Source organism: Lissotriton vulgaris, chromosome 5 (genome assembly GCF_964263255.1).
Source record: "Lissotriton vulgaris chromosome 5, aLisVul1.2, whole genome shotgun sequence".
Lineage (NCBI taxonomy): Eukaryota > Metazoa > Chordata > Amphibia > Caudata > Salamandridae > Lissotriton > Lissotriton vulgaris.
Window position 1 is genome coordinate 605,688,133 of NC_141693.1, and position 12,486 is coordinate 605,700,618.

At 44.2% G+C, this 12,486-nt stretch overlaps 1 protein-coding gene across 1 annotated transcript in view; it reads right to left on the reverse strand.

Annotated features, from left to right (window-relative positions):
• Window positions 1-918: 918 nt before the first annotated feature.
• The window catches only part of KLHDC7A (kelch domain containing 7A), an 83,946-nt gene continuing 72,378 nt past the window's right edge, over window positions 919-12,486 (reverse strand). The window contains exon 2 of the mRNA XM_086922048.1: window positions 919-2,366. The gene's annotated coding sequence lies outside the window, so the exon portion shown is untranslated. The remainder of the gene's footprint in view (window positions 2,367-12,486) is intronic.

Consider the following 12,486-nt stretch of genomic DNA (forward strand, 5'->3'; position numbering starts at 1 on the left):
ACAATTTTCGAATTCTGTTTGCATTAAAAGATATACCCACTGCTGGTATCAATGCTCCAAAAACATCACCTATTATTTCTAACACGCTCTCCCTTCCTCTACGACTTAAAGGTTTACCTATCTCATGAATTCCGTTAGTTCCTCTATCTACAAGGAACATTTTAGGAAAGACCAGGCCTACATAGCAGGACCCATACCAATGATCAGGTAATCTATAATAAGCTTTGTTCCCACAAAAAAATAGATACCAGGAAAAACTGGCTCATTACCTCCTTTAAATACCCAACCCCCTTTTATAATATATGTATCTTCACATTGACTCGCTCCCACAAAATAATTATCATACACAGTGTTGTATCTTTGAATACAAAGTTTTCCTAATAGTGGAGTATCTATACTTATGGCCACATTCACATTATGTCCCTCAATATTGTCATCCTCAAATGTCCACATTGTAGATTTAGATTTCCTTGCATTTTCTTTTCTGTTATATTGGATTCTCCTTTCCTCTACCATGTCCAAAAAGGCTTTCTCCTATTTTCTCATTTTACAAGTCAAATTATGTTTGAACGCGTATTCGTAGGTCAGTTCTTGTGTTTCCAAACCTATTCTCCAAAAACCTTTACAGGTTTGATTTTGTTCAGTCCAGCTACCACATTCAATTTTGCAAAAACCTCATCAGAGTTTGAATAATAGTACTCTAATTTACCGGTTTTGTAAAACAGACTAGCTAATACACTACATGTAACACCATATGTTAATGGAAGGTGGTGATATGTCACACCCTCTGATACAGATGCAGGTAATTTCACACAAACCTAACAATCACTGGCATCCATTGTTCTCACACATTCAGACAATAACTTCGAAAATGTATTCCTAGAATAGTCACTAATGGAATTATCTTGATGCATTTCTGGTCTGTAAACATTTTTCATTTCACCCTTTGACTCATAGGCCTTTTCTTTCATACTCTCATTTGCCTTTGCGTTTTCAAAATCAGGCCTGAAAGGAATCACAATAGCTAATATCAACCATACCAACATTAATACCCTGTACATATTAACCACATCCTACACCATTTTCTAAAAATAGTACATTTCAATCTTTGTACATCATTAGTAGCCATTTTATTTTTTTTACTCCGCGTTTATTACAATCTTTTTTAACCTTAGAGTGTCTTTTTCAAATCCCTTTGCACTTAAAAGTGTCCTTATCATCCGAGATCAACAATTTTGTTCCTGTCACCTTTTTATAACTGTCTTTGGTTTCCCAATGTAGGTACACTTTTGTCTCTTTTAAGTTTCAGTTCACTCACTTTCTTTTTCCTCACCTTGATGATCTAAATTCTCTTGACTGCTATTGACTTCCTTTATTGGAGGCAGTGCAACATATGACCATTCAGGCGACTTGTATTTTTGATTTGGTCTCCTTACTCTTTTTGGCCTTTGCAAAATCTCTATCTTTTCTCCCAACAAATCCTTCTGACTGGTTATTTCATGTACTTGTTCTTCTTGAACTTTAGCTTTGTTAACCAGTTTGAATTTCAGTCCATCATTTCCCTTAGGCCATTTATCTCCTTTACATGGCCTTTTGTTTTCAGGTTCGACAGTACCACATTCCACTCTCCAAGCTCTCTTTCTTGAACTCCTCCTTAATTGAGTTTCATCTTCACTGTCATCAGACTCAGTTTCAGATTTCTCATCAGTTTCCTTTATGGTGAACTTTATAATATCTGTTTCATTCACTGAATCTGTTTTTTTATGTCAGTTCTTTCACTCTGTTAGGAACTTCTTCATAGCTGGTACTTGGAAGCTCATCCTTATTGTGAGTTGTTTCCTTTTCACCAGTTTCAAGATTTACGTTCCTGTTTCAGAGCTTTCAAACTGTCCTTTAGCACTTTTCTGACTACCAGGGTTACCTTTATTTTGATCAGTGTTCACACTGGTATCAGACCTTGCCAGATCTCAACTTTCAGGTCATTCTTCAGAATCTGATACTTTAACAATTTTACTTTCTCCTTCAGATGCAGAGCTTGTATCTGATATTTCCAGATGTGGACGAACAGGTCGAGCTTCAGTATCTGGTTTTCTGTCTGGTTCAGCTTCAGAATCCGAGTCAGTTGTAGTTTCTGCTTCTTCTTGTGGGTTCTCAGGCTCAGGTACACAGATTGTATAGCTGACGTGTACCCATCTCTTTACTCCAGCTCACTTAACTGCAGTGGTCCTAACCAGAATGACTTGTCTTGGTTTCTGCCAACGAGGAACTAGACAGTTTCTTCTCCTGTGTACTTTTATCCGAAACCAATCTCCAGGGACTAGATCATGAGCTGGATGTTTCTCTTTTGAGTTTGCCTCAGTTCCCACCTGATGGAACACAGAAGTTACCACGTCAGACAGGTTCTTGCATTAATCCAGTATGATATCATCATTAATAATCAACAGTTTATCAACTGGCACAAATGCTTGTCTCATCACTCTTCCCATCAGAATCTCATGAGGACGCAATCTTGTCTTTCTATCAGGTATACTCCTTAGGGTCATCAGAACAAATGGCAAAGCATCAGGCCATTTCAGTCCAGTGGCCAGACACATTTTTGCAATTCTGTCCTTTATTGTTCAATCAATCAATCAATCAATCAAAGCATTTGTATAGCGCACTACTCACCCGGAGGGTCTCAAGGCGCTAGGGGAGGGGGGGGTCCGCTACTGCTCGAACAGCCAGGTCTTGAGCTGCTTCCTGAAGGCGAGGTGGTCCTGGGTCAGGCGGAGGTGGGTCGGGAGGGAGTTCCAAGTCTTGGCGGCGAGGTAGGAGAAGGATCTTCCCCCTGTGGTGGCTCTTCGGATGCGGGGGACGGCGGCGAGGGCGTGGCCAGTCGATCGAAGCTGACGTTTGGGAGCGTAGAAGTTGAGGCGGCTGTTGAGGTATCCTGGGCCTTGGTTGTGCAGGGCTTTGTGTGCGTGGGTGAGGAGACGGAAGGTGATTCTCTTGTTGACCGGGAGCCAGTGCAGGTCTCTCAAGTGTCTGGAGATGTGGTGGTGGCGGGGGATGTCCAGGATGAGTCGTGCTGAGGCGTTCTGGATCCGCTGGAGTCTCTTCTGGAGTTTGGCGGTGGTTCCGGCGTAGAGGGAGTTGCTGTAGTCCAGTCGGCTGGTGACGAGGGCCTGGGTGACCGTCTTCCTGGTCTCGGTGGGGATCCATCGGAAGATCTTGCGTAGCATGCGTAGGATGTTGAAGCACGACGAGGAGACGGCGGTGTCTTGTCTGGTCATTGAGAGGGAGGAGTGCAGGATGAAGCCCAGGTTGCGTGCGTGGTCTGTTGGTTTGAGTGCGCTGCCTAGGGTGGGGGGCCACCAGGAGTTGTCCCAGGCGGAGGGTGAGGATCCCAGGATGAGGACTTCAGTCTTGTCCGCGTTCAGTTTCAGGCGGCTGTCCTTCATCCATTCGGCTACCTCCTTCATCCCTTCGTGTAGGTTGGCTCTGGCGGTGGCGGGGTCGTTGGTGAGGGAGAGGATCAGCTGAGTGTCGTCGGCGTAGGAGATGATGTTGAGTTTGTGCTGGCGTGCGATGGCTGCGAGGGGGCTCATGTAGACGTTGAAGAGGGTTGGGCTGAGCGAGGAGCCTTGAGGTACGCCGCAGATGACTTCGGTAGCTTCTGATCTGAACGGAGGAAGGCGGACTCTCTGTGTCCTTCCGGCGAGGAAGGAGATGATCCACTCCAGTGCCTTCTCCTGGACTCTGACGTTGCTGAGGCACTGTACTAGGGTACGGTGGCAGACTGTGTCGAAGGCAGCGGAGAGGTCTAGGAGGATGAGTGCCGCTGTTTCTCCGTTGTCGAGCAGGGCTCTGATGTCATCGGTTGCTGCGATCAGTGCGGTCTCGGTGCTGTGGTTGGCCCGGAAGCCAGACTGCGAGAGGTCGAGGGATCCGTTCGTCTCGAGGAAGGCGGCCAGCTGCTTGTTGACGGTCTTTTCGATGACTTTTGCGGGAAACGGGAGCAGCGAGATGGGTCGGTAGTTCTTGAGGTCGGTGGGGTCGGCTGATGGCTTCTTTAGTAGGGCGCTGAGTTCGGCGTGCTTGCAACTCTCCGGGAAGGTAGCGGTGTCGAAAGAGGTGTTGATGATGTCCTGCAGGTGGGGCGGGATGACAGCGTCGGCCTTGTTGAAGACGTGGTGAGGGCAAGGGTCGGTCGGAGATCCGGAGTGGATGGAGTTCATTGTGCGGACGGTGTCTTCGGTGCTGATCGGGGTCCAGGCGCAGAGGGTGGTGGTGGGGGGCGGTGGTTTGGTCGTGGCGTGCGTCGGTTGAGTGCTGGAGCTGTTGTGTATGTCCGCGATCTTGTTGTGGAAGTAGGAGGCGAGGGAGTTGCAGAGGTCTTGCGAAGGGGTGATGTTGTTGTTTCCGGCATTGGGGTTGGAGAGCTCTTTAATGATGTTGAAGAGTTCCTTGCTGTTGTGTGCGTTGCTGTCCAGTCGTTCCTTGAATGCAGTTTTCTTGGTGGCGTGGATCAGTTGGTGGTGTTTTCGGGTGGCGAGCTTGAGGGCAGTCATGTTGTCCGGAGTTGGGTCTCTGCGCCAGGCTTTCTCCAAGGCTCTGCAGTTCCTCTTGGAGCTCTTGAGTTCGTCGGTGAACCATGGGGCTTTCTTGCTGCCGGGTCTGGTAGGCGGGGTCCTCAGAGGGGCGAGGTCGTTTGCGCAGTCGCTGATCCACTTCGTGAGGTTGGTGGCCGCTTGGCTGGGGTTCGTTGCGCTGGTAGGTGGGTTCTTGCTCAGGGAGATCGCGAGCTGGTCGGCAGTGGTCTTGTTCCAGCTTCTGCGAGCAACCTGTTGCTGTTGGTGGTGGATCGTGGTCCTTTTGAAGCTGAAGTGGACGCAGTTGTGGTCCGTCCAGTGGAGTCCGGTGGCGTGGCTGAAGGCGATGTCCTTGCTGGATGAGAAGACGGGGTCGAGTGTGTGTCCGGCGTTGTGGGTGGGGGTGGTCACCAGTTGCTTGAGTCCGAGGTTGGCGAGGTTGTCCAGTAGGGTGGTGGTGTTGCGGTCGTTGTTGTTCTCCAGGTGGAAGTTGAGGTCCCCGAGGAGGATGTAGTCAGCGGAGGGGAAGGCGTGCGGGCTGACGAAGTCGGCGATGTCCTCGCTGAATTGTGTGCGTGGTCCCGGGGTTCTGTAGATGAGGGTGCCTCTGAGGGTGGTCTTGGGGTTCATGTGGATCTGGAAGTGCAGGTGCTCGGCGGGTGCGAGGGAGTCGTCGGTGTTGGTCGTGATGCGGATGGAGTTCCTGTGGATGATGGCGATGCCTCCTCCTGTCTGGTTGACGCAGTCCCTCCGGATGATCTTGTAGCCGTCTGGGATGGCGATGGCGATGTCGGGCGCTGAGGAGGCGATCATCCAGGTTTCCGTGAGGAAGGCGACATCTGGGGCTGTGTTCCATTTACCTGCTCAACTACCCCAGAAGCCTCTGGTCTGTAGGCACAATGTAATTTCTGAAGAATGTCCAATGCCTCACAAATCATCTGTATTAACTCATTCTGGAAATGAGTTCCTCTTCACTCTCAATCGTTATTGGGAAACCAAAACGTGGAATGATCTCTCTTAACAATAGTTTTTCAACACTCACTCCATCATTTCATCTGGTAGGGAAAGCCTCCACCCACCGGGAAAACAGGCAAATGATCACAAGTACATACCGAAGCGTATTACAGGGTAGTAATTCAATAAAATCCAATTGTATTCTTGTAAATGGACCTCCCTCCCGTCTTATGGTTCCCAAACTCACAACTGCTTTTCTTCTTAGGTTTATCTGCTGACATACAAGGCATAGCTGACAAAGGCTCTCAGCGATCATCCTGAACTTGGGATTGTATCAAGTTTGCCTAAACAATCTTATCATGGCATCCCTCCCAACATGAGCTTGACCATGATACATTCGGGCCATGTTAGAGATCATGCTATTAGGCATTACTGGTCTTTCATCTTTGTTACCCCAAATTTCATCCTCCTTTCTTTGTCTACATCCTGCTTTTAACCATATGTCTTTTTCTTCCTCACTTGCTTCTTGTTGCATTTGTCTTACCTCCTGCCAAATCTCAACCACTGTTGTTAGCATTAAAGGATTTGAAACATGCTCCTCTTTTCTGTCCGGATTTACAGATGAAAGATTTTTAGCACAGTATTTAGCAATAGAGTCAACAAAGCGGTTGCCTCTGGTGACATAATCATCTCCCTTCTTGTGAGCTGCACATTTCACAACAGCAATGTTCTCAGGTAACTGGATTACATCAACATTTTCACAAACTCAGCATTTCTAATGGGGGATCCTGCAGAAGTTAAATAACCTCTTTGGGACCACATTCAACCACAACGATGGACAACCCCAAAGCCATACTGAATATCAGTCACTATGATAACTTTGATCTCTTTTCCCAATTCACATGCTCAAATCAAAGCAATCAGTTCCGCTACTTGAGCAGAACAAATTCCTCTCAGACAAGATGCTTCTAGGACATCTGCCACTGTACATACAGCATATGCAGCACTCAGAGCACCCTCATCTGTTCTCAAGTATGAACCATCTACAAACATTACATAATCAGATTCAGGTAATGGCTCATCCTTAATGTCAGGTCTCGGTTTGGTACAATACTCAAGAACATCCAAACATTTATGATCGACTTCATTTTTCACCTCCAAATCCATGGCAACAGGTAGCAATGTAGAAGGATTCACATTTACACATCGTGTTATTGTCACATTATCTGCACCCAGAATTATCTTTTCATACTTTGCCATCCTGTTATATGTAAGGAACTGTGTTTTAGTCCTAGTGAGGAGAATTTCCACTGAGGGAGGTACATATACCTTCACCGGGTATCCCATCACTATGCCTTCGCTCTATTCCAAACTCACACTTGTAGCTACTGCTTTCAGACATCCTGGTAATGCATTGGCAACTGGATCCAATACAGCTGAGAAGTATGCAATTGGCTTTCTCAGTTTCCCATGTCTCTGTATTAGAACTGATAATGCACAACCCTCTCGTTGACTGCAATACAGTTCAAACTCTTTCTCATAATCAGGCATGCCCAACGATGGTGGTTCACACAGACTGGTTTTCAGTTGTTCAAATGCTTCCATTTCTGTCTTGTTTAGCACTATGGGGTCTTTTACATCTGCTCTTATCAGTCTCTGTAATGGCCTGATTATTAGGGAAAATCCACTGATCCATTGTCGACAATAACCTACCATTCCTAGGAACATTCTCACCTGTTTCTGAGCCTTAGGAGATTTCATTCCCTGTATTATTCTAATTCTTTCAATGGTGACTTGTCTGATTCCTTGTGCAATCTTGTGACCTAGATACTGCACTTCTTTCTGACAGAACTGTAATTTAGATGGTGACACCTTATGTCCTCCTTCTGCCAAATGGTTCAGTAATGCAATGGTATCTGAGACACATGCATCTTTTGTTCTTGATGCAACGAATAGGTCATCAATGTATTGAACCAATACTGAATTTCCAGGCATGTTCAAACTTTCCAATGACTTCTTTAACAGCTGATTAAAGATGGAGGGACTCTCAGTATACCCCTGAAGAATTCGGCACCATGCCAAAATACGGTCTCCAAACTGGAATGCAAATATTGGCTGGCTATCAGGGTATATAAAATCCTGTACTATCCTAAATGTTCCGTTGGGCTTTTTTAATCCCATTATAGGTGAATTACATGGACTTCTTACTATTTCTCTCAAAATTCCCTTTTCAATCATTTTGTTTATTACAGGAATAATTCCTTCAATTATTTCTGTTGTCAATATATACTGAGGAATATTTGGGTAGCTCACTCCTTCTTTTATAGATACTTTTAAAGGATCCACACCTTTCAATAATCCAATACCTTCTACTGTGAAATCCCACACCTCTTCCTTGACTGTCTTTTTAAATTCAACAGGTATCTTTTCTTTGTCAAATACAGGAAACATGCTATTTTGCTCTGAATCATTCATTCATTCATTAAATCTTTATTTCGACATTTTTCAGTCATAAAAGATTACAGTAAAAACAATGTAGATAAAAAGCATAAAATTAATTAGATTAAAATGAATTTGTCATGAAATGTACACAGTCACTGTATAAAATCAAACCTGGGTGCCGCGGTAGTAAGAGAGGATCTTTTGGACCACATTGCTAAAAGGAATTTTGAAAGTGCGAAAACTATATGTGGTGATGTATCTGTCTTAAGAACTCTCAGTGCAACAGAGCATTTATCAAAACCCAAGTTCTTGCATAGGGGTACAAGCCAGTACTTTCTAGCTTTCCTATAGGCAGGGCAAAAGAAGAGCATATGCATTTCATCCTCCTTGGACGTACCACACCCAGGGCAAGATTTGCTCATTGAAGACGACCACTTGCCTACAAATACCCCTAACTGTAGTGATCCGTGCCTCCATTGAATGTATAGCTTCCTTGCTCCTACTGGGTAGATAACATTCAGAAACTCCTCAAAGTCAAAATAATGTTTGAGTTTAAAAGTGGATGTATTTGCCATTTTAAGGATGCCACCAGCTAACTGGGAGAGTTTAAGTTGGGCTTTCACCTGTTGGGGACCCCAAGAAAGATTTTCATTGATCGTCACCCCCAGGTATTGGAACGTCTGTACCCTCTCCAGTCTGACACTACCAAGAAGCGGTGTTGGGCGAGTGTGTGCCTGGGGACTGAAAATCATATATTTGGTCTTATGAGCATTGATTTCCAGTCCCCGGCAACGACAGAAGTCGATAAAGCCATTCAACACTCGCTGAATCCCCATAGGGGACTTGGAAAGCAGGAGGGTGTCATCGGCAAACATTATCGCTGGCACCCTCCTGCCTGCCAGTCTCGGTGCGTCATTATTGGGAACCGCGTTCAGGTGAGCTACAACACCGTTCACATAAAGACAAAATAGGGTTGGTGCCAGGATGCACCCCTGCCTGACCCCCCTGGCGACTGGAAACCGGGACGACAGCACCCCTTCCCTACCACATCTAACCTGAGCATAATTTTGTGTATGTAGCCTCATCAGGATGGCCAGAATTGTATTCGGGACTCCCATGTCCTGGAGCACCGCCCACAATTTGCCCCTAGGTACTAGGTCAAACGCGGACCGAAGGTCCACGAAGACCATATAGAGGCTGCCACCCCCCAAGGTTACCGTCTTCCAAAATAACATTAGGAGACGGAAAATTGGATCCACAGTAGATGTTTTTTTTCTAAATCCCGCCTGGTAGGGGCTGAGGATGTCGTGCTTGTCAATCCATTCTTGTAATCGATCCAGGATTAGTCGGGAACATTTTTTTTGCTCTGAATCTATCATTGACATGTTCATTCTATACAATCTATCTTCATCTGGAGTTTGGAGTTCAATGCCATCTGGTGAACAATAAATGGCACAGTTAATTTTGCTAAGTATGTGCCTACCAAGAAGGTTAACAGGACTTCTATCACATACTACAAATCGATGCATATCTTTGAAATTGCCAATTTCAGCCTCAACTGGTTCAGTAAGGGATGTTTTAATTTGCCTATTCGCTACACCTACAACTTGGATAGAGTCACCTGAGAAAGGAAGATTTTGAACTTCTACTGATCTAACAGTAGAACGGGTAGCACCTGTGTTCACTAGGAAAGTTACATATACACCATTCACATTTCCACTCACAAAAGGACCATATTGATCTACCTCTAGAGTTGCACTAAGTACGCACTCCTCCCTCTCCTAGGCACCGTCAATAACTTTCATTTGACTCACTCTCATATTCCTTCAACCAATACTGTGGACTCACATTCACTCGAGGTGATCTTGTTACCTGCTCTCCTCCGAAGAATCCTGTCTCTGCACTGTATTTCTGTAGATTTAAACTGTGTGGAAGTGGTGGTTGTGGCACCTGACTCTGCTGGGTAACTGCCTATTGTTGTGTCGATGACTGCTGATTTACCTCGTTCGGCACCTGTGGATTAAATGATGTATTTTCGGGATTAACTTTTGGAGGTAACTTACACTCTTTCTTCCAATGCCCTAACCTGCCGCAATTGTAACATGGAAACTTTTTCTTCGCCTCTTCTAAATTACCCAATCCGTTTCCTTTGTTTAGGTTCCCTTTCATTCTTGCTTGACCTCCATCATGACTTTTGATCTCTAATTGAGCTACTTGATGTTCAGCAACTTTCACTTGTTCCCACATGGCTTTCTCTTTAAGCTTTCTTTGCTTAACTTCAATCTCATCAGTACAATATTTTGCATGCCTCAAAACTTCATCGACTGAGCATGACTGCCATCCCATCAAGTTATGCTTGATCATATCCCCTATCTCTGGTCTTAATCCAAAGACAAATCGATACACGAAATTTTTGTGCCCTTTTTGCTCAATTCCTCATATCCACTGTACTGCTTAAACACTAACAGCAATCTTTCATAATATAAATGTACTAATTCTTTGGGTTCTTGCAATGTCCTTTCAATCTTTACCCAATCTGTTTTATTTGGGGGAATTTTATTTTTCAGGAATTTTATTACCTGTTCATATTTCCGCATTACTTCAGGTCCCGGAGCACCCGTATTTGAATCTCTTTTGTACTCTATTTTTGGCCAATCCACAGTAATCTTGCATTCAGAAGATAAATCTACTGGTACTACTATGTCAAACAAAACAACCTATCTAAATATTCCCATAACACTTTTGAGACCTTTACAAATCAATCCACTTGTTGGTACCATTCCACTGGTAACCTTGGGAAATCATTGTTAAATGACAATATATCCTGCCTGTCGTGTTGTTGCTCATCGCATGCAGCACATAAGACACAGCACACAGGTAGGTGGTCACAGCTTCCTTTATTCTTTTTCTCTGGACTCTGTTACAGCACGTCCGTCCTCCCCTATCGTCATAGCTAGAATGTCCTCTTCCTGTCCCCTGACCGGATGTGGTGTCCGGTGACCTGGTCAGCTCCCTCACGACCCACAGGGTCCTAGTGTCCGCTGTCCCTACTGTCCTGTTGCCCTGTCCGTCGTCTGTTTGTCAGGTCATGACACTGCCTAGTCCAGGGAACATGCACATACCCTCATCCTGGTATTTCTCTCATAGGAAACTCATTCGCTATAGGCTCTTTTTTCTCTAACTGGAAACGCTAACGATGTTTTGTCATTAATTTCTTCTCTTTTCTTTGTCCATTTACTCTTCCACCATACCACATCTCCCCACTTCCTCAACAACACAATCAATTCTTTTATCTGAGTTGATCTTCCGGCAGTGTTCATATTGTCAATATCTTTTTCAGTAAAATCTACTCTGTAAGGCTTTTGTAATGTCCTAATCCTTGCAAAGTCTATATCAACTTCATTTGCCAATCCCTCTAACCGGTCATACCGATTTTTAGCTCTCCATTTAATGCTTTTACACATAAACATTAATTCATCATCTTGGTATGCTTTTAATCTATCTGTTTCAATCGTTCTGATTATTAATTCTTCCATGTCGATTTTTAATCTGACCACATCTAATACTTTAGGTTCTTGATCTTTTAATTTTAACGTTTTGAGCCAAACACTTAATTCCTTTTCTGTTGGTCCTATAGGAGTTTGCGTTAAATCAATTTTCTCTAAACTCCTTTCAGGAGTTGCAGAATCTGATTCTGCACCCATCAGGAACTTATATGGAAGACTCTGATTAAAGGTCAAATCAGGCGGTGTCATATGACTAGTATGCCTAACTTCAGATAAATCTGGATAAACCTTTTCTCTTACTTTTTTATAAACTCGGATTCAAAGGAATAGTTAACGATGACTGTTCTTTTATTTTCTGGTTTTCGAACACCGGAATCACAGGACCTATTGTTACTGGGACAATCACTGCTTCTATATTTTTAGTGAGTTCCTGTATCTTTTTAGTCAGTTCATTAGTAGATCGCACATATTTAGATGTACTTGGGTTTTCATCAAATCTTCTTTCTGCTCTATCCATACTGTCTCTAGTTTCACAATATTGTCTTGGAGTACCAGTAAACCTAGTCTCCATTTGCAGAACATTTGAATCATACCTTAATTCTACCCTTTCAGCATTATTTTTATTCTCTACAATTCATCTCGGAACACCGGTAAGTCTGGTTTCCATTGACGGGGCATTAGAATCGCATCTCAGTTCCTCTCTCTCAGTACTACCTTTATTTTCAGAAAATCGTCTTGGAGTGCCAGTATATCTGGTCTCCATTGTTGGGGCATTTGAAGTCACTGCTACTGGACTCGGTTGATGCGGAGGGGGTCTTCTAGTTAATATCTCCTCCAACACTTCATCCTCTATCTCACTATCCCCATAACTCTTTTTCCCTGATTACAGATTATTTCTCTTTTCCATACACTTCTATCCTACCATTTTCTCAACTGATCTTACCGGATACATTCCATCACACATATCAGCATTTCTCCATCTCCGCATTCTACTCTCATGAGTCGTTCCCCAT